Genomic DNA, 25,733 nt, shown 5'->3' with positions numbered 1-25,733 from the left:
AAAGGTTACAGAAGGTATAGCATATAAACTTACATATGTGTGTATGTGTGTGTGTACATACAACTTTTTCAAAAATATTTTTATTTATTTTTGAGAGAGAGAGAGAGAGAGAGAGAGAGAGAGAGAGAGAGCACGAAGTGGGAAGGGGCAGAGAGACAGGGAGATACAGAATCTGAAGCAGTCTCCAGGCTCTGAGCTGTCAGCACAGGGCTGACATGGGGCTCGAACTCGTGAACTGCAAGATCATGACCTGAGCTGGAGCCAGACGCTTAACTGACTGAGCCACCCAGGCGTCCCTGTATGTACAACTTTTTTAATGTTTTCCAATTGCATGAAAGAGAAGTGTAGATTGACCAAGCACCTGAGTAAATTAAGTGATACAGTAAAACCTTGGATTGCAAGTAACTTGTTCTGTGAGTGTTCCACAAGACGAACAAACATGTCTAATAAATTTTAACTTGATAAATGAGTGATATCTTGCAATACGAGTAGTATGTGATGCCGACAGTCACATGATCACAACTGAGCCAATGGTTCTTCTCTCTCTCTCTCTCTCTCTCCCTCCTGCTGAGGGATTGTGGGTGATTGTCAATGCAATGTCACATTTCTGTGAAATCCTCAAAAGGAGGCAAAAGGAAGTGTCATTGGATAGGTTCCTTGTTAAATTTGCATGAAAAGAGAAAGATTCCATTGAGCCAATAGATAGCAGTGATTCCGTTAATGATAGTGAAAGTCGTCCTACGTAATAACCCTCTTCTCTCTTGTCTCCCTCACACCAGCCACGAAGGTTTTCAAAGGTAAGTGCAGGTTAATTTGCTTATTTTTCTTTATATTTTGTATTTTTTTATTATTTTATATTACATTACAGTGATCATTTTTATATGAATATTTTTGGGTTGTGAAGGAATCACCTGAGTTTCCACCATTTCTTATGGGGAAATTCGCTATGATATACAAGTGCTTTGGATTGCAAGCATGTTTCCAGAACAAATTCTGCTCACAAACCAAAGTGTTACCGTACAGACAATCTAGGTATTTTAGAACAAACATGCCACCCTTGGTTTTAGGGGAAAAGACAGTTGTCTAAATTGTTCAGACCATTTTTCTTCTCTAAGTCTTTGTCATGGAGTCTACAGAAGACTGACTTTCGTGATTGCGAAGAGGTCAGAAACCAAGTATTATGAGGGAAAAGCAGGAAGAGCAACTGATTATTAAATGTTTACTACATGCTGGCCAATCTGTGGGGTCCTTTACAGATATTATTTCACTTCGTCTTCATTACAATCCCGTGAAATACGTATTATTTAATAACATTATACAGCCTAAGCTTATGAGCAAATGTATCATCTGAACTGACTGATATTGAAATTAAAATCTGTCTCACTCTGGGGCTTCATCTGAATTAGAGCCATTCTAGCTCCCCATGAAGGAAACTATGTTTCTCTTTTGTCTCTGCTTGAGGCTTTGGCATTTTTTTAATTTTAATGTTTGATTTATTTTTGAGAGAGAGACAGAGACAGAATGCAAGCAGGGGAGGGGCAGAGAGGTGGGGAGACACAGACTTTGAAGTAGGCTCCAGGCTCTGAGCTGTCAGCCCAGAGCCCGACGTGGGGCTCGAACCCATGAACCATGAGATCTTGACCTGAGCCGAGGTTGGACGCTCAACCTACTGAGCCACTCAGGCGCCCTGAGGCTTTGGCATTTTGCCTTGCTATTAAATGTTGGACCATGTGCTCCAGCTGGTCTGTGGGTCAGTCCCTATGTGGCCCTTCACGAAAGAGCAGACAGTTACTGGAGGGTGATGTGGGGGAGCGGTGTGAAAGAAAAGCTCCAAAAGGAGGAGACAAAGAAGCTTCGTGAGTAAAGCACCTACGGGACCCAGTTCTGAAGGGCAGCATTTCTTGGGTAAATGCCCAAGGAATTTTCTTACATTCTCTTACAGGAATTCTCTTACATTCTCTTACATTTTCTTACAGGAAGAAATTTTCTTACATTCTCTGGTCATTCCACTTAGATAAAAACTACCCTTCAGATGTAGCAATGAGCTGTTTTGTAAATTTATCCAGTTAGGATTAATGTCTAAAAAGTTGTTTCCTCTCTCCACCCACTCCCTCAGGTGGTTGTTTTAGGGTTAGATACGTTCCAAATAGGCATATAATTTTTGTCATAAAAAGAAGTATTGACTCAGGAAAGTGTCTAATAGGCTTCACCAGAATGCTCTAACCCTAGAAGAACTTCACAGCATATTAGCTTAGTTATTAGAAAGTATTTAGAAACACCAATTGGGATGATTTAAACAATAGCATTTTAAAAGTGGAGTAATAGTAATATCTGAAGAGCTGATATTTGTTGAGCCTTCACACAATGAAAAGCACAGTATTACACCTCTTACCCACATTATTTCTTTTGGCTTTTGCAATATCCCTATGAGACAAGCACTGTTAGGATTCTCATTTTCAAATAAGTTTGTCATCAATATTTCTCATTGTCAAAATGCTCACCAAAGTGACAAAGGAGGGTAGAGTTGAGGCTAAAGCAATGGAACATTTTCACATATCCACCCCTTCCAGCCTCCCCACTTTTCCAGTGTTCTCCCAAATATCTTATTCCGTCACCCAAGGCAGCCCAAAAATCCATTCATTTGTCCTACTGCTTTGCTGAAATGGATTGCTGACTCAGTATATTTCATGAAATTACCCCCAAAAGAGCCAAAAACAAAACAAAACAAACACAGAAAAACCTTAAAAGAAGCAAGTAAAGACAATTAACTGAAAAGGACTTGAGAATGAACCATTACTCCAAGAAAAGGGTATATGCAATTTATGACATTGATTGTGAAACCTAATAATCCAATGGAGAATCCTAATGACCAGACTTGCCCCATAAGCAGTCTCTTTCAAGCAATTCAATAAAATTATTCCACTGGAGTTATACAAAAGACAAGTAAAAAAAGAGATTCTGTTGAGAAATGCAGGATCAGGAGAGTTAGGCCAATATGATGAGCCAATATGGTATGTGTCCTTTGGCCGACTCCCTCACCCCTTAGGGCCTGACCCAGCTGAGAGATTTCCTACCAGCATCAACCTTAGAGGTACACAACCTGGGGCAGCGAGGTTAGTACAGAAAGACATTTGCAGGATGATAGTGACAAGCTAATTGTTGATGAAATCCAGCTCTAAACTATACCCAGTAATCTACATCATCCTTGGGTTTCCAACATAATATTTGTTCATCTAGCATCTAAGCACAGAAAAGCTGTATCTCAAATTCTCCTTAAAGGGAAAATATTTAGGAGGAAGTTATATAGCAGGACCCTGTTTCTTTTCCACTGTTGTTGTTACTAATTGGCTATGTTTTATAATATACTTTCTTTGATGAAGACAGTATGAATCATAAAATGATATAAGGAATTTTGTACGATTTAACCTGAGCTATAAGAATCATAATAAATAATAATTATGATACATTTTAGCATCTGTAATGCAGTGGGTACAGCTGTTCTAGATGCTCTGCTCACTTCATACTTGCACTTGGCTAATCCATCACACGTGGTAAGTGCTGCAGCTCAGCAGTTCTTGGAAGCATGGACTTGCAACAGTGGTGAAAGACTGTCTCTCTGATGCCAGAGTCAAAGTTAAACCTCAGAAATAACTGCTTCTTTCTCACCAATTCACCAGCAGCCAAATTTTTCCCTCTAAAACTTGTGAGAATGAAATACTTATAGCAGCATATAAATGAATGCAAACATTCAGCGTCTCCTTTATATATGGTTGCTGCAACCAAAGACATATACATAACTGTAGAGCTTGTGCAAAACTTTAGCACAGAAAAAAAAATAACGAAAAGAGAAGAAAAGGGAAGAGAAGAGGGAAAGGAGGGGATGGGAGCTTGGGCAAAAAAAAAAAGGAGATAAAAAGACTCTTTTCTCGCCCAGTTCGTTTTATGTCTACTTGTGTGATAAATTTACCTGCATTGCTTACATTTTATCTGTATGATAACTCTGGAGGTAATCTGAATCACCTTCATTTCTCAGAAGAAGAAATTGGTGCTCAAAATAGTGACATAGGCCACACCACTGAAAAGTGTCAATTCCAGGATTTGATCCTAGGTTGCTATGATTTTAAAAATACCCACTCTCTTTCATTGTATCTCATTACCTCTCTTCCCAAGGGAAACCTCCTTTAATGCAGCTTTCCATTATTTAGGTGCTGATAACATATCTGAAGCCAATAAGACAGAAGTCTTTTCCTTGATCTCTACATCTGAACAAGAATGAGGTTTATTCTTCTTCTCATCAAAAGAGAAACTGGATGTAGGAGAAAGAAGAGGCAGATGTTAATCCTGTGATTTGGCTTTGACCCAAACATAGCAGGTATTTCCTAATCCCCCTTCCTAGACACCTTTATCACCATGGACAGTGTATGGAGTGGAGAAATACATCGAACATGATATACCTGTACTTGATAAATAGAATACAATAGCTCTACCTTTTCATTGAGTACAGATGTCTACTTGAAACCTAAGCACCACATCTTCCTACATTTTTCCTCCTCTTGAAGCAGCTATCTATACAGAGTCAAGTCTCCAAGACAACCTTGGGAGTTCCTTGAAGGGCAGGCAGTCTAGGGGTTTAAAAGTACATGGGCTTTCATATCATATCTGGGTTCAAATCCTGGATCCATCATTGATGTGGCCTTGGAAGCACCAATTTATTTTACTTCTCTGATCTTTCTGTGGTTCCTCAGTCTCTTAAATGGGGATAATATCTTATGGAGTTGCTATTAAAATTAAACAAAATGATGTGCATAAAATTCCTAGCATGGTGCTTAAGACATAATAAGAGTCAGTACATTTTTCTTGAATTATTGCTCTGATCCGGCTCAATAAAACTCTACTTTGAGGTAGCTCTAAGGGAATCATTCTGATGGCTCCTATTTGCTACAGGGAAATTTGTCTGGAAGAAAAGAAGCTGTTCAAAGAAGCTGAGAACTTTCTCAAGAAACCTTAGCTATTGAAGTTGTCCCAAATTTGTTTCCTAAGTTCTAAGGCCAGGGAAAACAAAATTTCAGTCTATTAAATATGTAATATTTAATCTAGTCTATAAATTCATGTTAGGTCCAATTTGTGATACTGTAGTATAGCACTGGATTATTGCATGTATATATAAAATATTGTTAAATGAATGTGCATGGTGATTTATGAAGATTTTAAAGAGCTTGGACCACAATTTTGAGGAATTTACATCATGATAGAACTTCATACTGTTGTATCTTCACTTTTATAACATATTGTTAAGTCTATACAGCTTATTTAACACCAAGATCTTGGTGAAGAATATAACCTCCAAGAATGACTTCAGACTTTAAACGAACCACTTTTTGACCTACACTGTGACAAAGAGGCTGTGCATTTTACTACATCCTCCATCAAAACCACAGCTACCCCCAGAACCCAACAATTACTGCTCCCCAAACCTATTCCACTTATTAAGGATTGACAGGTGAAAAAAAATGATTGACTAATGTAATGAAGCTAAGTTATCTGTACATTTGCTGAGACAGTACAAGCTAGAGAGGTTATAGCAGTGACTCTGGGTGAGACCACCAGAAGGTTTAAATCCCACCCACCACTAATTTAGCAGGGTGGAGCTGAATGAATTCAACTCTCTAAGCCTCCATTTCTACACCTACAAAATCTAAACAAATTCAAAATGGTGATGAGGTCATTCAATTAGATTAGATATTTTGATCAGTGTTTCATCTAATATATAAGAAATGCTCCATACAATAGCTACCCAATGCCAGAATACAGACCATTCATTTTCACTTTATAAATCTACCCATGTTTCCTTTCTCCCTTTTTAAAAATCTACATATTTTTCCTTTCGCTCTTAGCCCTACAGTGTTATTTGGGTTTGTAAAACCCACTTAAATCTTTTGTGGAAGGAGATCAGGTATTAAGAGAAAAACATGCACAGGTAAATAAATAATATTGAAAATAGTATTTAAGTATAAAAATAATATTACAAATATAAAAATAATATTTTTTTCTAGTTCTTTCATCAAAGAACAACTCTCTGAGTATTGAGTTTGTGAAATGTATGTGCAGTGGGGATCATCTGGCACTTTCTACCTTGAATACAAAGTGCTCTTCTCAGGAGAGGACAAGGAGGGTTGTGTGAGGACACTAACGAAATATACTCAGGCACCTTTGGCCTTCAAACCTCTTTTCCCAGACAAGATAAAAAATGTGGGCACAACATTTCCACTCTAACTGACTCATTTGGCAGAAAAAGATGTCCGGATGCCAGGAGGAATCGGAAGGGGGGAAAAAAAAAACTGGCGGAGGAAAAAGGTGCCGGAAGGAGGGGGAGGTAGATGAACCGTGTCACATTTCATCAAGCTATAAAAACACCCATCTTGAGAATTAAAAAGGAGGATGCATTGACCTTCACAGATAAAAACAGGGCCCTGGAAATAGGCTGATTCTTAAAGTATACCTCACACCAAAAAGTGTTAACCATCAAAGTGTTTTTGTAACAAATCACTATGCTGCAATTCAGTTATCTACAGGATAATAACAAAGACTATGTGAACCGACATGGGAAAGCCACTGGTAAAACCTCCAAAACATTCATGTTCAAATATACTAACAAATCCAAAGCTGCACTTTGATTAGACTGCTGTGAAAAATGATCACAGTACGGTTACACATATGTCCAGAATCATCATATTGTATATATTAATTGTGTGCAGTTTTTGTATACCTATATGTCAAGAAACCTTGAGGGAAAAAAGAAAAATAATCAGAGTAATTGTTTGGTAATTTAATTATGTGAAATAGCTAGCATAGTTTAATCTTTTTCTAAGCATCTTATAATTCTAGCTAATTTGTTCCATAATAATCGATCCAGATCAATCGATCTTACAATTGAGGTAAGATGTAAATTGATCTGGACCAATTTTCTTACAGCTCCTGTCATTTATGTAGATGTCCAATTAAAATATTTAATCAACATAGTCCATGCACCTTAGGGTTTTCATCTTTTTAGGTCTGGCCATTCTCAAATAGAGTCTATGCCCAGAATACATAAACGTGACAAGGGACAGCATACTCCTCCAGCTATTTGAGTCTCAAATACACTGTCTGACACTTTTACAGGGAAGATGAGTAATGGAATGCTAAATGAGGTTTAAGTACCTAGAAAGTTTATGTCAAAGAAGAATGAAAAGGCAGGTTTATGGGGTATATCATACCTTTTAGGTAGTTGAAAAATGATTACTCAATACCAAGGAAGTACATGGCACACTGACAAAATTGCAGGGCGGGAAACAAACATGGTTTGTCCTCAGAGCCATCATATATGGTTCAGAGCCACCAAAATTCAGGCATGCAAATAAAAACAAGTGCATGTCGTGGGCTTTATGATGAAAATATTAGTTATGAAAACACAAGGAAATTTTTCAGAATCATTGCTGTTTCAACCTTTTTCTCTCTGTAAAGGGAGGGAGCTGTCTTTGGTCCTGTAGGTCTCTTCCAGCATTAATACTTTGAGATAATATGTTTATAAAAATATTTATTTCACTATTTTTTAGCAGAGACCTAGGAGAACTTTGTCGTTAATAAGTTAGGCTCTTATGCCAAAGAGGGCAAAGGCTCTTGAACATGCCTCGGTTCAGTAGGACAAAGATATTCTTGCTGATTAGCAACTGGAGAAACAGAATACCAAAAACTAAAGAAAAGAAAATGTGTTTTAATCAGATTTCTCTCACTTGATCCTGCATCCTTAGAATGGGTACAATTACACTAACATGATTTTTGGGGATTATTATTTTTTTTAATTAATAAATATATTTGAGGGGCGCCTGGGTGGCTCAGTCGGTTAAGCGTCCGACTTCAGCTCAGGTCACGATCTCACAGTCCGTGAGCTCGAGCCCCGCGTCAGGCTCTGGGCTGATGGCTCAGAGCCTGGAGCCTGTTTCCGATTCTGTGTCTCCCTCTCTCTCTGCCCCTCCCCCGTTCATGCTCTGTCTCTCTCTGTCTCAAAAATAAATAAAAACATTAAAATAAATAAATAAATAAATATATTTGATTAAAAAGTTTTTCAATCTGCCACCATCACGCTCTAATTTACATGAAATAATCAAATGTGAAATCTCAGTCAAGTAAAGAAAAGAACAAAAACTAAAACGTTATGGCACATGTTAGTTACAGCTGCCCTAAGTAGGATGAAATTTCACTTCTACTCTTACCTCTTTCTTGCTCTTTTGCCTCACATTTCTGTTATCTGCATGCCTGCAAGAGAGCAAAGATTAAATAAGATAAAATTAAATGACACATGTAAAGCCTTCAGTAAATAATAGCTTTGTGACCATTGCCTATGATTATTATCATTACTTATGCATTTTATTTTTTCCGCCATTCTTCACCTCAAAGGTGGCCCTACTTTTGTAAAGCTTCCCAAAGTATATGTGTTGTGAGAGCACTTGAGAATATTTGGGGATGCATACAGACAATACATATATAATTTAATAATGCTATATTTACATTAAAGTATATTTGAAAATTATATACCCAGCACATCAACCTGGTGATTTTAAAGATACTATTTTTTAATGTTCATTTATTTTTTGGAGAGAGAGAGAATGTGTGTAAGAGCAGGGGAAGGGCAGAAAGAGGGATAGTGAGAACCCCAAGCCAACTCCACACAGTCAGTGCAGAGCCCGACATGGAACTTGATCCCATGAACCATGAGATCATGACCTGAGCCAAAATCAAGAGCCGGAGGCTTAACCGACTGAGCCACCCAGGCGCCCTAAAAGATATTATTATTAAATAAATTTAATTAAGCTGAAATCGTAGTATATTTACAGAGTCATAACAGCATAGGTGGTATGTGAATATAGCAAAAATTATGAAGATGGTATGTGAACAGCTGAAGTTTGGGAAGCAATTAACGAAAGCACCAAGTATTTGCTTTCACAGTCTAAGGAGCAGAGGAGTAGTGTCACATTTTGAAAGAGGCAAATGTTTTACCTCCTAAATTATAAGTTACTTAAGGGGAAATTCAGTCTCCACCTAGGTGAGTAGTAATATGTGCTCAACCGCTGAATGCTGCATAGATTTGAAGATCATTGAAACTGTATGTATGTGTATGTGTGTGTGCATATAATGGCAGAGTGGCTATTGGACACAGTGGAGTCGGGGTACAACAGGGAGGGTGGGGTTTACTCTGAACTCACAATGACAGATGAGCTGGTCTTCATTTTATGTGTTGAAACCTATAAATACATTTCTATGCTATATTTCCAAAGAACATTTGTGCTCTTTCTGCTTTTTAAAGACAGAAATAAAGATTTAGATTACTGAGCTCTGTCAATAGTAAAATTTCCCGCTGACTATTATAATTATTCATTTATAAGTTCTAGAAGGCAGGAAATGTCTGGCTCACTATTGTATTTCTAGAGCCCAAGACAGTGCCTGACACGTTATAGGTTTTCACTAAATATTTGTTGAATGAATGAATTTATAAATGAATGCTTTAGTCTCCAGAAGCAGAAGAAGGAGTTTGGGGGAGGAAATAAGAAAGAGAACTTTTGAGACCCAAAGTCAAGCCATTTATTTCATAGCCTCTTCTGCGTACCAAGCCCAGCAATGAGACAGCCAAGCGGTGATCTCACCTGCAGAACCTGCTGGGCCAGTCCAGTGAGCAAGTGAGGTGAGTCCTTACCACTCATGTGTCAAACACAGTCAACCTGGCTAATAGATTCTCAGAAGTACACTGTGATTGCTCTCTCTATCCAAATTGGCCCTGGTGCACTGCATCTAATTATCCACCATGGAATTTGGCCAGTACAATGAGATTATGGTATATTGAGAAATTTGAACTTTAACCACACATAAATAAAAGCACAAGGATCAGGGCCACTCCTTATTACTTCTGTGTGATTCTCAAAACAACAAAAAATTTTTTTTTCAAAAAGAAAAAAAGTTGCTTAGGAGTCTGTGAGTTTTCAACTAGAGGGAAATATAAGTCACATTGATTCAACTTTTAATGTAAACTCTCTTTCAAATGCTTTTAAAATAATTTAAATTTATTGAATAATAATATCTGGAATCTAAATAAAACTCAGTACCCTGTGTTAATCTTCAAAAAAAAAAAAAAACTGGTTAGATGCAGAGAAAGATACAAAATAAGTAAAATACAGTCCCCGGTGCTGACTTTTTCAGTCAGATTTCAACTGAAGTAGTTCAAAGCCCTAAGAAAATGTTCTCCTTGATCTCTCAGCAATAGATGCAGGAAGGTTAATTCTTTCCAATTTACAGTAGAAGGTCACCATGCACATTATCACATGTGCATGCAGTCTTAATGTTCCTTTTTAAGCAAATTTTCCCGGCAAAGAAAAACGGTCTCAGGGTTATATGCTATGTGGTATTCTCAAGCTTTCTGGGTACAGCTGGGCAAAGTCCTCTCCATAAGCAAACCAGAGGCTGATCAGAGTTTTCTTCACTTTAAAAAATGGCTTACAGGGGCGCCTGGGTGGCGCAGTCGGTTAAGCGACCGACTTCAGCCAGGTCACGATCTCGCGGTCCGTGAGTTCGAGCCCCGCGTCAGGCTCTGGGCTGATGGCTCGGAGCCTGGAGCCTGTTTCCGATTCTGTGTCTCTCTCTCTCTCTGCCCCTCCCCCGTTCATGCTCTGTCTCTCTCTGTCCCAAAAATAAATAAAAACGTTGAAAAAAAATTTAAAAAAAAATGGCTTACAGTAGGATCCCAACAGCTAGACAATTTCCACAGCACATTACACTTTTGCCCACAAGTCTTCACAATCATGCCTACTGAAGAGGGTCAGGTACACGTGTAACATTTATTCTCCTCACCATCTCAGAACTGACCTGTTGCCTTTAATCTTCTCTCATTTCCTTTCCTCCAAATATATCCCTTTTTTCTTGCACTGAAGGACACCACTTTGCAACATGCCTTCTTATCTCTGTCTTATGTCTTATGCCATCAACGTCTCTGGTACATTTGTTTTCTGTTTTCATGGGAAATTCTGCCTTGACAGAGAGATGTTTAATGGGAGAAAGGGAGTGGTATAAAACCACAGGAGCGACTAGAAAAGTCACAGAGAGCAAAACTGATTTTACTGGCAGTGAGAAATGATAGATAGAATGCTGCATGGAAATCAGAAAACCTAGGTTTTGGTTCTGGCACCAACGATTACTTTGTGGCCTTGGAATTCAGGGAACTTCTTGAGAATTTCAGTTTCCTCATCTACGCAATTGGCATGCCCATTTGGAACGCCTGGGTGGCTCATTCGGTTAAGCATCTGACTCTTGATCTCAGCTCAGGTCTTGATCTCAGGCTAATGAGTTCAAGCTCCACGTTGGACCCCATGCTGGGTGTAGAGCCTACTTAAATACACACACACACACACACACACACACACACACACACACACACACACATATAATAATTAGCCTGCTCTTCACGGCCCTGTCTACCTAACAGAATTGACAATAAAATTTAAGCAGACTGCAGGAGCTTTATGCTGCATTAATTTATAAACTGCATGTCTCTGTAGCACATGAGATGTGGTGGTTGATGATGTTAGACACCCAGATGCAAAGGAGGCACTCATGCACACCAACTGTCCCCAGTCTCATGTCTACTCTTGCTTGGACTGGACTAACTTGGGAAAATTTTGCAGTTCATTCCTCAGGGTACAAGAAATTCATACATATGAACATTCCTACCATCTTTAGATCTAGTCCAGAGAGTTAGCTTCATAAAGCTTCTCCCAAGCCTGCTTTATGGACCTGGTGCTGACCATGACCTCCTTTCAACCTATAAGTACTGTCCACACCCCCAGCTGCAGTCTGGCTCTTGTGAGCATCTGGACTAGACAAGAACTGAGTAGGGCGATGGCTCTGGTATTAGACTGGCTTCGGTTCAGACACTGGCTCTATAATGAAGTAGCTTTGACACCTTAAACTTGTTATTTAATTTCTCTGAGACTCCATTTCCTAACTTGTATGGAGAAGACACTAATAGCTACATTGTAAAGAGATGGAACAAATAAAAAACAATAAAGCTTTATTAGAGCCCAAGAGCTAAAAGTAATAGACATCACAAATATGGATAATTAGAATTGTCCAGATATTTAAGTTGTAGGCTTTTATTTTTTTTAATGTTTTTTTATTTAAATGTTTCTTTTTTTTTTTAACGTTTATTTATTTTTGAGACAGAGAGAGACAGAGCATGAACAGGGGAGGGGCAGAGAGAGAGGGAGACACAGAATCTGAAACAGGCTCCAGGCTCTGAGCTGTCAGCACAGAGCCCGATGCGGGGCTCGAACTCAAGGCTGGTGAGATCATGACCTGAGCCAAAGTCGGATGCCTAACCGACCAAGCCACCCAGGCGCCCCTGTAGGCTTTTAAAAATAAAAGATTTCTGGGGCACCTGGGTGGCTCAGTCAGTTGAGCCTCTGACTTCAGCTCAGGTCATGATCTCACTGTTCATGAGTTGGAGCCCCACAACAGGATCTGTGCTGACAGCTCAGAGCCTGGAGCCTGCTTCAGATTCTGTGTCTCCCTCTCTCTCTCAAAAGGTGGTTGAGGGCCCCCACTCACACTCTGTCTCTCTCTCTCTCAAAAATAAATAAACATTAATAAAAAAATCTTTTAATAAAAGATTTTAAAGATTGCAATTAAAATAAGACACATTTGTGCCTTCTTTGAGCTCAGAGCTCTTGAATAGATTATCAAATCTGCACTGGTACAGTAATTAAGCCTAACAAGTACTTAATTACTTTTTAATAATTAAATAAGTAAATAATTGAATGAATGAGTTGAGTGAGTGAATGAATAAATGAATGAATGAATTCTACTGAAGTTGTTTGGAGAAATGTTCAATTTCACATCTCTCCTCTAGGTGGCGAACTGAAACTTCCTACGGTGTATTGTGTTTCCTGTGTCTTCCACAATTGACATGAAAATTGTACTAAAAAAATCTATGATTTAATGTCTGTCATGGTATAGAAGTAAGAAACCATTAGTGTATTTTTTCCCCAAAGTTATCTCTTTATTGTTACATCTTTATGCTTCTCGTCAAGAAAAAATTGTTTATAGAAAGTCATTAAGAAATATGATTGTGTAAGTACTCTAAAGAAACTGAATTGTGCAAGAGACTTTTCAAAGCACTTCTGCAAGCTTGCTGTGAGTTCTTTCCATTTCGTGGTGTGCTCTTACGAAAACACTGTTTTGTCCAAAGTTTTTTATTTTCCTAGGGTGTTCATTCTCCTCTAAATCTGGGGAAGAATAAAAATAATTCTCCTAGCAATGACTTTTTTTAAACTAAGTGTCAAATATGCATTTTTTTCTTCTAGATTCACTGTGACAGTGACAGATAAAATTAAATAAGAGCTGAATGCATTATCCTGTAAATTGAGTAGAGAAGAACAATCAAATGAGATGAATCAGTCCAAATACATTGCTTTAATTTTCCTTCAAGTCAGGATATGAGTTCCCTGAATGATGTAAATAATGTCCCCCAATCCCACTTCCCTTTGCGATGACATAGTCTATATTTTCTTATACAGGAAATATGACTCGAAAATATCTTAGAGTGCCATGAAAGCTGAAGGACAAAGCTAAAATCCACCTAAGAGCACACCAAACAGGATCAACAAGAATCGAAGATGCCTGTCCTGTTTCAAAAGCAAGGGGAGGAGGTGAGTAAAAAGAACAATGACATGTTACAGCCCAAGAGCTAAAATTAAATGCATGTAAACAATTCTTGTTGGAACTAGAAGCCAATGTAGATTAGCCAAACCAGGTAAAGAGTTCTTTCTTGCCAAAACATGCCAGAAGAGTCACCTAGCATTGAGACATGGCTACTGACAGAAATGAGGTTAATACTGGCCGATCACAGGGGATTCTGAACTTGCATGGCAGCTCTTAAAAGGTGGCATATACCTAAAGCCCATATTTCTTTTTTATCCTATCCAAAAAGCTGAAAGCCACTTTGTTCAGATACCGGAATCTGAGTGAGAATTGTAGCTTATGTGTAAATATTTCTCCAACACACATTTCTTAAGCAACAACTCTGAGCCAGGCCCTTGAATAATACAGACATGAATAAGGCATGGTCCCTGCCCTCAGACATGTACACACATAATTATATGAGATTAATCAAGGGAGAGGGAGAGAAAAAAAAGGAGCTAAGGCCAAACTGGTATGTTGATGTGAGAGTATGGAAGGTCCCATTCCACGGTTAGGTTAGTGGCAACTTGTCTGACCAGAATCCAAACATAGCAGTAGTTTTTGTGAATTTCTAGTTAAACCCATCCTTCTGGGACCTTGATGCAGCTAAAGCTATGGAAACAGACCTGGAAATAGGGAGATAGAAGCACCTAAAAAAACCTTTCCAAAGGCATCACAGGCTTGTTTCATAAGATCATTCCCAAAGGTGTGCAAGAAGCCAGAGGAGTTACAGAAGAAAACACCATCCATTTAACCAGCATATTATTCCTAACTTTGTCATGAGCATGCAACCCTAAACCTTTCTAAGTAAACTAAGTATAATCATTAATAGAGGAGTATAAATAAATCATAGAATATCACATATAGTAATTTTAAGAGAATGATGTGGCTCTAGAATAGAAACGTCTCCATATGTACAAAAATGAAAGAAAACAGCCAGGGGGAGACAATTTGGGCTATAAACTTGCCTTGCGACTTGATATAATTTAGTCTTTTTCTGAAGGTTAAGTAAAAGCAGAAAATGACACAAATATCTTAATAAAGTATGAAATATGATGTATTCTTTACTTATCACTATTATGTTATGCCTCCAGAATCATGATGATTTAAAATGAATTTTGTATTTAAAATGTTTTTGGTGTTTGGACTGTTATTTTACCTACAAAAAACACATTTTGTCTTGAAATGCAGAGTGTGAAGGTTTTTAATACCATCCCTAAATATTACTATGTTGTTTTTGGCCTTTTCTCTATAGCCACTTTTGCAAGCTAACACATATTTAAAGTCTTTAGTCCAAATAGCCCATGCACACTTCAATTTCAATTCAAAGAGAGAAAAGTAAATTTTGACCTAACTTGTATTATTAATTTGATCCTATCCCCATATCAGCCCAAGGCAGATCTGTTATCATTTGTCTTTCTTCTTCATTACAAGAAAAGAAAAAGAAAAGGAGAAAAGTTGGAAAGCGGCTCAGTAAAAGAAAGGACTGACCACCCCTTCCGATAGCAGGAACTGAAAGTTGTCTGTTACCTGTAACCCTTTGGTTTATGGTAAGACAATAACCCAGGCCCTGTGGCTTCTGCTTTACTGTGATTGTTCCATCTTTTCCCTTAGTGAAAAATTCTCTTTGAGTAAGTTCTCTTCAATGACTTCAGGCCCTCTAGATATGGTAATAGTTTCCTCCCCTAGGGAAAATTTTGAATACAAAAGCCAGAGTCTTCCTTCTTTGAGCCAAACTCCCCTCTAGAAATGAGGCAGAACATCACAGAAAGAAAGCTCCTGTGGCCTGCTGAGGATGCGGGGCACAGCCCCACAGCTCCAATCAGCCAGTGACCTTTCACAAGAAGACAAACACACAGAGAAGCACCGCCACATTGGTGCCAGCGTTACACAAGCACAGCAGGTGCATCCACGCCCTTCTGGTGCCACAGCCTGAGGTGGACACACCCAGCCTGTCCCACTCACGGGGCCACCCGGGCTTGTCTGAATTCAAATCAGTAGAAGCTCATTGCCATGGGGATATAGGTGAGATCTAGGTTTGATGCCAATCAACATATGCATGATTGCCCAACAAGGAAAATAAAGAAGTAAAGCAAACATAAGCACCCATATCTATACAATTCTTTTAAAAAGGACTTGAAGTACAAAAGCTAAAACCAAGAGAGAATGGTATTAGCTCAGTAAGTATGAAATAGCACCAACACTCTCTAAAACAATTTTCTAATCCCAGCAGAACAATCTTCAATGATGAACCAGCAAAACACAGTTTCCACTGCCTTCAATAGCACTTTTTGGTTTACTATAAATACATTAGTTAGACTACACGACCAGCCAAAAAACCTACAAGAAATTAAAATAATAGTGTTGTAATGATGATGATAATAATTACAGTTACCATTTATTAAACACTTATTAGGTGCCAGTGTGCTATATTTTATCTACATAGCTTAATCTTTGTAACAGTCTTATGAAGTAGATTTTATTATCCCTATACAGATAATGAAACTCTATCACATCTAAAATAAATATCTTTTCCCAAAATACCCAGCTAAAGTGAAAGTGCCATAATCAAACTCCAGTTGAATTTTTTTCACTATACCAGGGGTCAGCAGACTATGACCCTTGTGTCACATCCGTCTTGCTGCTTGCTTTGGTAAATAAAGTTGCATGGAATTCAGACATTCTCTTCCATTTATGTATCATCTGTGGCTGTTTTGGTGTTGTAACAGCAGAGTTAAGTAGTTGTGACAGAAACCATATGGCTCACAAAAGCTAAACAATTTACTATCAGGCCCTTTAGAGAAAAACTTGGCCAAACTCTGCTCTTCGGTGTGCCATTAAGAATTTTTTAAATGTTGAGGCGCCTGGGTGGCTCAGTCGGTTAAGGGTCCAACTTCAGCTCAGGTCATGATCTCACTGTTTGTGAGTTCGGGCCCCACAGTGGCCTCTGTGCTGACAGCTCAGAGCCTGGAGCCTGCTTCAGATCTGTGTCTCCCTCTCTCTCTGCCCCTCCCCTGATCGCACTCTGTCTATCTCTCTGTCTCAAAAATAAATAAACATAAAAAAATTTTTTTTGAAAAAGAATTTTTAAAATGTTGACAATAAAAAATATTTCCTGAGAATTATGAAATTCTAAGAAGCAGGTGTTCACTGCAATTAATTATTAATTTCTTTGTGAACAGCTACCCCAAGACATTCTGCGTCTGCATACAGCTTTCTTCCACTCCCTAAAAACTCCGTTAGGGAAAGAGTATTGGAAAACAAGAATCTAAATTTCACTGACTAATTCATTCATGTCCTCCCAGTCCTGCCTCCAGCTTCTCCTCAGCTCACCTTCTCACAGGACATCCCATCCAACTATGTACCTAAAAGAAAAGGAGAGAGAAGAACACAATGAAAAAGTGTTGTTATAGCTTCATGGAACTTCTATTTCATTTTCAGACCCTGCTCACATGCCACAGGGGACATTTGAAGGAAACATGACAAATATCAGGGTTTACTTAGTTTAGGTTTGTCAGATTGATATAAGCCTGAGTGGATGAATAATATAATTTTAACATGGAAGACACATCAGATAGTAACTAATTGAGATGATTCAGTTTATCAACTAAAACCAAACAGCAACAAAAGCAACAAAAAACAAGAACCCGGCAAAGCTGAGTGACTGATTTCTTGCAGGTTAAAGAGGTAGCAACAGAGAAGAGGCTTCTTATCCATTCTACCATACATTCAACAGGATCCAGTGTAAGGCCACAACTGTAGCTTATTCACCTGGTTCCATATATACATTGAGTTCATGTCCTTTATCAAGGCCACACCTTTAATGGAAAGGTGAATCAAGCCGATTCAGGTTCAAATCCTGTTTTGGTCACTTACTACTTATATAAACTTAGGAAAGTCAGTAAACCAGTTTAAGCCTCAGTTTTATAGAAGTAAAATACGGTTCATTGTTGCTGAGTGTAAAGAAGAGAAAATGGGACAGCCAGTGCCTGACAAAGTATCGAGCACATTGTAGGCACTTTCTCAATACATGGCAAATGCTAGTATTGTTCTCAAACGACAAGTAAAACTGCATCATCTCAGTCTTTTATTGGACCAAGGTCAGTAGGTATTAACTGGACAAAAAGGCACCTCACGGTCAGTAGGTATTAGTTGGACAAAAAAGCACCTCACGGCTCAGGTATAGATGATAACCTGCTGGCCATATACTATAGAGGTATTTTCACTCTGAGGGAAATTCAGAATTTTCACCTGAGAAAGCTAAATGTTAATTTTCTAATCAAGTCCTGTACCAGTTGCACATAATTGTTATTATATGTTATGATTTATGGACAGCCCTGTTTTTAATTATGAGGTTTTTATTGGAGAGACAGGTTTCGGGGTGAGTCTGCCATCTGACTTGCCAGCACTTGTTAAAAGTTTTCATAGTGTGACTCATTTATGTGTGTGTGTGTGTGTGTGTGTGTGTGTATTTAGGAGTGTTATTAAATGTTGCTGGCATATAGTAAGAAATTTGTGATTCAAATTTGTCCATGTATACCTCCCCACCACCTACTCTATCCCTTCACATGCCCCACCCCTCCCCCATTTATCAAGGCTAGTTTCAGATTATTTTCAAGGTTTCATACAGATAACCTTACCTGGAATGGTCCTTGCCTAATTCTCTTTAGCTATTTGTGCATGTGAAATACAAGCAAAGACTGCCCAAGAGTGAAAATCTTTTCAGGTCGTGTGGTGGATGGAAAAACTGGAGAGAATCAGTAAGACAGTGTAAAGCATGAACGTTATTTCTTTATGCTCTATGTTTTTAATTCTGTAGGTACCTGCAGGAAAAGCCATCTTCACATCAAAGTCAGTGAGAGGTACTGGTAGATCAGTGCTATAAATTGCCTCCAAAGGAAAAGACAGAGAACATGAGTATACAAAGCCTATAAAAGAATCAAGACATTGCCACAAGTAGAAATGGAATGAATAGCACTGAATCAACTCCATGGGGATTCAATAACACCAACAGCCAAACCTTCGTTAGGTAACTCCTACATACGCACTAGGTAGCCTACATATGGAGCTTGGCACAGAGCATCGTGGAAAGATATAAATGATAACATTTTGCAGATGCAGGACTTTTATTTTGTGTTGCTACTGACTTTAAGTTTCCAACTCCTCTGTTAATTAAAAGTATGAAAGGGGTGCCTGGGTAGCTCAGTGGGTTAAGCATGTGACTCTTGGTTTCAGCTCAAGTCATGATCTCACAGTTCATGGGTTCGAGCTCCGCGTCAGGCTCTGCACTGACAGTGCAGAGCTTGCTGAGGATCCTCTCTCTCCCTTTCTCCCTCTGTTCCTCCCCTACTCGCTCTCTATCCCTCTCTCTCTCTCTCTCTCCTCTCTCTCTCCCAAAATAAATAAATAAACATTTAAAAATTTTTGAAGTGTGAAAGAGTAGGAGGAATGAAGGGAAAGAGAGAAGGGAAGAAAGAATAGAAAAATGAGAGAAAGAAAAAGTGTCTCCAGTGTTAGATATCACAGTTCATCAGAACTGCAAACACTTGGGGTCCATGCACAGCAGTGATAACTTGGTTCCACTTCCACTGAATCACTTCTGGAAATGAGTCCTGAAGACTCGTGTTATATACTGCTGAATAACAGATTAACCCACTCCCCAAAAATGAGTAGCTTAAAACGCCTGTGGTCAGGGCTCTGGAGATGACTTAACTGGGTCTTCTGCTTCACAATCTCCCACAAGACTGCAGGCAAGGTGTCCATCAAGGCTGGATCTCATCCAAAGGCTCACTTATGGAAGGATCTGCTTCCCAACTAACACATGGGATTGTCGGCACGATTCATTTCCTTGAGGGATGTTGAACTGAGGGCTTCAGTTCCCTGCTGTCCTCGGGTTTTCTCTCCTAGGGCAGGAGAGCCTCCCTCCTGTGGCAGCTCACTTTATCAAAATCAGTGAGAGAGAGAGAGAGAGAGAGAGAGACAGAGAGAGAGACAGAGAGAGACAGAGACTTCTAGCAAGACAGAAGTCACAATCTTTTGCAAACTAAGCAAGGAAGTGACACCCCTCTAAATTGCCATATTATATTAGTTAGAGAGCAATTTCACAAGTGGAGGGGATTACACAAGACACGAATGCTAGAAGGGAAGATAATCAGGGGCTATCTTAGAGGCTGCCTGCCACAACTTGGCAATCTACTCCCCTCTCCTTTGTTTACGAATTTTTTTCTGTCTCATCTCTATTCAGATTACCACAAAACTCCAAAACAGTCAGGTCTAAAAGGATAAAAGTTTATTTTGATTCTAAATTTGCATTCCTTGGAAGAGTTGGTAGTACAGAAGCAGTAGGTTGAGGAGGAGAAAGCACGAGTACCAGGCCCAGTCCCAGAAATATACTGGCTATAAGATTTTATCCATGAATCTGATTTTCTGACTTGTTCATCTTTGAAATGGGCACAATTACGTTTTCTCTGCTCATCTCGCATAATGATTACGAGGACCAAGAAATATCCTGTGTGTGAGTGTTTTCCAAAACACAGTAACGTAGGGCAAGAGGTACTTCCCATGACTATAGGTGGTATACGGACTGGAGGTGGAACTTTTTTAAGGTATTTGTTTTTCGAGTGCATTAGAAAAATATAACTCGCACAGCAAATCCATGATTTTATAGCTAATGTTGTTTAAATGGGACTTCAATAAAGTTGGGAAAAAGGTGAGTCAATTTGAAGAAAACTATTAACAAAATAATGATAGATGGTCTAAGAATGGGGCAAACATTATGAAGGTGATATACAAATAACTGCATAAAATGTAAAATGCTCCACAAATGCATCCAATCTTGTGCATTGACTAATGCTCCATGATTCTGGTTTAAGAAGGAAACTAGATACATTCTTTACTGCCAGCAGAGTAACCCTAAATACAATGGTGAAAGAGATGACCACATGAAAATCCAATCCCAAGTGCTTTGCCTACAAAGAATCCTTCCCATGTTATTAATAAAACATTTATATCATTTGTTCCCTGATGCATTTTCTTTCCTAGCAATGTATTAATAATAATTCGAGTTTATTAGGAGCTTACTGTATGCTAACATCTATATATATACATTGTATATATATACATTGTATATATATAATGTGTGTGTGTATATATATATATATATATTTCCAATTAATACTTCTCCTATGAGGAAGGTTGTGTTATAGCTTATAAATAAGGAAACTGAAGCCTAAAGAGGTTAAATAACTTGGCCAAAATCACTCAGCTGGAAAGTTAACAGAGCTAGAATTTAAACTCAGTTTTACCTAACTCCAAAGCCCATGTTAATGTTACTCCGCCAGTAAAGTTTAAAAGGACTGAACTGTCTACGGCCATACCACCCTGAACGCGCCCGATCTCGTCTGATCTCGGAAGCTAAGCAGGGTCGGGCCTGGTTAGTACTTGGATGGGAGACCGCCTGGGAATACCGGGTGCTGTAGGCTTTAAAAAAATAAATAAATAAATAAATAAAAGGACTGAACTTCTCACTATGCCCATACTTCACCCTTTTCTACTTCTTACACTTTTACATTTGTGCACTGCAAAATTTTTTTCTGGAGCATGGGAAAATACGTCCACACCAGAGCATTCAAAACAAGGTCAGAGAATGAGTCACCTTGTGCCAAACACCCAGACACTAAACACACACTAAACAGAATAAGAGAACCAACTACCTACTGGCCCAAACTCTCACCCCACTCATTCCCAGGGGCAGAGGAGCAAACAAAAAGATAAGGAAGGGCTCCTTCCCAGGCAGAGATGTGTCACTCACCACTTCCGGTATGACCTCCCAGCCAAGGACAATGCTATACACAAAGAAGAAGCGCATGGACTCTAAACACCCAGTAAGCTGTTTAACTGCACAGTCTCTCCTCAAAAGAAGACAATACCTCACTTTTGCTTTTTTCCAAGTGACATGTAAGTTTTGGCTGAAACCATGTATTCCAGGTGATGAAGGTAACTGAAATGTTTAATTCTCTTTCAAGAAGAGCTTTGAGCTTTACATCTTTAGATCTAGAAAAATAGACTTAAAAAATCTATTTTGAGAAAACTGATTGCTAGGCTTATAGCTCACTAAGCAGTAAGTATGATTCAATAGAATTGCATATAGGTCCCATATAGGAAATATTACTTTCTATACTCAGACTATCTACTATCCATGTTGTAACAAAAAGCAACTTTTTGCTCATTTGAATCATGGAATATTAACATTACAATGCATTTATATTGATTATGTTTTTCCTAACTCTTTAATTTGTTTTGAAACTTTCATTTCAACACTGCCTAGGTTTGTAACCACATTAAATACAACTTGAGACTAGGGTGTCAACACTAAAATCCTAAAGCCGCCATCATAATGATACTAAATTTTGGCTTATGATAATCTTTCTAAACTTTCATTTCAACTATGCCTTGGTTTATAACCATATCTAGCTTTTCAGCATTGAATTATGAGTATGCACTTAGTATGGGAATGGCAAAATTAAAAATCTAAATGTAATGTGCCTTATTTTAGTACCAAAGCCTAGTTCTTGAAACTTTTATTTTAACTCTGCAAAGGTTTCTCTGAGATGAACAATCACTTTGCAGTCAGTTTATGATTGTTAAGGAAATGGTTTTATCATTGATTCATTCACATAACAAAAATTATTTTAGAAGTCTCAATGTAATATGGGTATTGATTTCTTATAAGCCAGACCTTGTATGTTTGATGATGTAGTATAAAAATATGAAGCACTCTTTTAAGTGATATGTCTATAATGTGATTAACTTTACAACAGAAATGGCCACCCATGCTACAATGTAAGAGCCATGAAGACAGGTGTCTTTTACTGTTTTGTCACTGATGCATCTTAAGGGTCTAGAAGAATGCCTGGCACATAACAGGTGTTCAAAAAATATTTGCTGAGTGGCTAGCAGATGAATGGAATAATCAACACAACGGGAATGATAGTTATAGTGCATTAAAATACATCAATTAAGTTCAAATCCACAAGTTTACAATAATTCAAAAATCATCAGTCACCTTTGGAAGATGCTGAAGCTCAAATCATTATTTTTAAAACTTATAAGTAAATTTGAAAATAAAGTACTCAGCCTGTCTTTTGTATATGTACCTGAGGGCAAACAGGTAGATAACAAAGCTTTCTCTTTACAGAAATTTTTCAGCTAGTAAATGAAGAAGGGATGGTTGAATTAGAATGCCACCATTTTGCAAGCCCTAAGGAAATAATATATTATAGAAATAATTATCAATGGCTGCTATAATCATAGACAAAGAAGCAGATTATATGCCTTTTGGTAGAAGTTTATAATACTTATAAAGTATTTTTGCCAAAATATCAAACCTGAATCACATCCAGACTCTAGAGCTAAATAATAAATTACAAAAAATACAGGTGACAGAGAAAAATGTTAAATGCCACCATGAAGAAGCATTCTGCAAAGTTCAGACTACAGAAAACTACAGAACTAGCAATCCAATTCCTGCAACAAATAAATTGAAAAGAATAAAAGGAATAAAGAAGAGAATCTACAGATTAAAAGAGACACAAGTTGGGGTGCCTGACTGGCTCAGTCAGTAAGTTAGAGCATGAGACTTTTGATCTCTGGGTTGTGAGTTTGACCCCATGTTGGGTGTAGAGATTATTTAAAAATAAAATCTTTGGGTTCCTGGGTGGCTCAGTCAGTTAAGCATCCAACCCTTAATTTCACCTCAGGTCATGATGTCACTATTCAAGAGATCATGAGATCAAGCCCTGCATCAGGGTCTGCACTGACAGCACAGAGCCTGCTTGGGATTCTCTCTCTCTCTCTCTCTCTCTCTCTCTCTCTCTCTCTCTGTCCTTCCCACCCCCCTCTCAAAATAAATAAATAAACATTTTAAAAAATAAAATAATTAAGAAATAAATAAAAAATAAACAGAGATAAAAGAGACTGGTATCAATATCAACAAATTTCAATGTGTTGATATTATTTTCATCCTTATTCAAATAAATACATTATTAACAGAAATGATATGTGTAAAAACTGGGAAAGATTCCATTATGGACTGAATTGTGTCTCTCCAAAATTCACATGTTAAATCTTTAACCCCCACTATCTCAGACTGTGACTATACTAGAAGATAGGGCATTTAAAGAAGTGATTAAGTTAAAATGAGACTTTTGGGGTAGGTTCTAATCCAATCTGACTGGTGTCTTTATAAGAAGAGGGAATTTGGATACACAAGAGATTACCAGGAGCTTACATGCACACAGGATGCCTATGTGAAAAGGCAGCAGGAATGTGACCACCTGCAAGGCAAGGAGACAGGCCTCAGGAGAAACCAAAACTGTGAGAAACCAAAACCAAAATAAATTTCTATTGTTTAAGCCAACTAGTCTGTGGTACTTTTCTATGGCAGCCTTGGAAAATTCATACAGATGCTAAAATATCCACTGTTCAATAAAAGTTAAGAAATATATATGGGAATATAGAAAGAGATACCCTATGAATCCTGAAACATACATCTCAACTGATGAAATGGAGAGAATCAAGCCTCCTGATGGGAGGTGGGTCATATATAGTTTGAAAAAGTCCCCAAAATGATTTTTAATTCCCTCTCTCTCCACTTAGAAACCATGGATCCAACCATATGCAAAGTTATGTCATTATCTCTCTTGGTCATTCAACCGATTCTATTCACACCTTCATAGTGAGTTCATATACAGTTTCACCAACTAGAATATAAACATTGTCACTAGACATTTGCATTATTTATTATTTTGAAACTGATTCTATTTATTCATTCCCTTCTATTTACCTCCGAAATTCTATGTCAGTTTACCATTTACTTCCTCTCTTTTCTCACTTATAAACTATCCACCCTATTAAATGGCATAGCTGTGACAATTCTAAGTTTCAGCTGCCCACTATGTTCCCATCCACTTCATCTCTTAAATGTGTTTAAAGCATTAACAATAGGTTGTGTTTCATCCTAGAGACAGCTAGGTTTCAGGGAGAGGTAAAATGTTTCATTATCTCACCCTATTGTCCAAGACAAATGTGCTATTGTATTACGTGTGAAATGTCATCTTTGAAGTCTATTAAGGGTGTGCTGTGAGGTGAGCCATTTGGAAAACACAATGTAGACTGGAAAATAATTATAATCCAGTTAATTGCATTTTTTCCCCAGTTAAGCCTACCATGACAGCTGCTAAAAACACTATGTAGTGTTATGGATAGAGGCACTGAAGCCACACAGGTCAGACCCTACCTCCAAAAATGCTTAGTTAGTATGCAAGTTACTTTCTCTGAATCTTTGGTCTTGTCTGTAAAATTGAGAAACTAATGCATTTTGCATAGGGGTGTTACAAGAGTTAAATGAAATAATGCTTGTAAAGCACTTGGAACAGGGTAGACATTGAGGTGTGATCTCTCTTCTTTTAAATATAGAGGATATTTAATGTTCTTTACATAGAGAATATTAGATAATCCAGTAGTATTTGGAAACCAGATCGAGCAGTTCATTGTAAAGATGTTTCGTAAAGAAGCTCATTGAGTTTCCATGTGGCTTTCTTTGAATTTCAGGAGAGAAAAAGGGTTTGAAAGATCATGTGTGAAGCTTTCTCAGCAATTCTCAGTCTGGAGTGGGTTAGGACCACCCACACACGCTTACTAGGAAAGCGCTGTCCGTGGTGCTAGCAATCGTATGTAACGCTGGCAACATTTCCCCCGCCCAAATTCTTTTCCTGTCAACTTACGTGGTGAATCTCTCACATTAGCTGCCTCGCTGAAGATTCTTACTCATTCCGCTAACTGGCTTTTTCCCTATCTTGCCACTCTTTATCTATGTCCCCTACAACTAAAAACAATTTTCTCCAATCTCTTTATCAACTCCAAATAGTTTTTATTTTTCAGACACTTTGGCCATGCTTACCACTTAAGAAGGT

At 38.2% G+C, this 25,733-nt stretch overlaps 2 long non-coding RNA genes and 1 other non-coding gene across 3 annotated transcripts in view; 2 read left to right on the top strand and 1 right to left on the bottom strand.

Moving 5' to 3' along the window:
* The window catches only part of LOC147574858 (uncharacterized), a 153,139-nt gene extending 136,849 nt beyond the window's left edge, over nt 1–16,290 (bottom strand). The window contains exons 1-3 of the long non-coding RNA XR_015243576.1: nt 15,292–16,290; nt 8,253–8,295; nt 4,158–4,306 (exon numbers count right to left, since the gene is read on the bottom strand). This is a non-coding gene — a long non-coding RNA (uncharacterized LOC147574858). The remainder of the gene's footprint in view (nt 1–4,157; nt 4,307–8,252; nt 8,296–15,291) is intronic.
* LOC147574857 (uncharacterized) lies at nt 612–20,840 on the top strand. Its single transcript, XR_015243577.1, has 3 exons — nt 612–797; nt 13,599–13,730; nt 15,151–20,840. It is a non-coding gene; the product is annotated as an uncharacterized LOC147574857 (long non-coding RNA).
* A 283-nt stretch (nt 20,841–21,123) lies between these two features.
* On the top strand, nt 21,124–21,242 carry LOC112851547 (5S ribosomal RNA). The gene has a single exon (XR_003222774.1). It is a non-coding gene; the product is annotated as a 5S ribosomal RNA (ribosomal RNA).
* Nucleotides 21,243–25,733: the final 4,491 nt, after the last annotated feature.

This window comes from Puma concolor, chromosome D4 (assembly GCF_028749965.1).
Source record: "Puma concolor isolate L17-30 chromosome D4, mPumCon1.1.hap2, whole genome shotgun sequence".
Lineage (NCBI taxonomy): Eukaryota > Metazoa > Chordata > Mammalia > Carnivora > Felidae > Puma > Puma concolor.
Note: the sequence above shows the minus strand (reverse complement) of the source record. Positions and strands in the feature narration are given on the sequence as shown.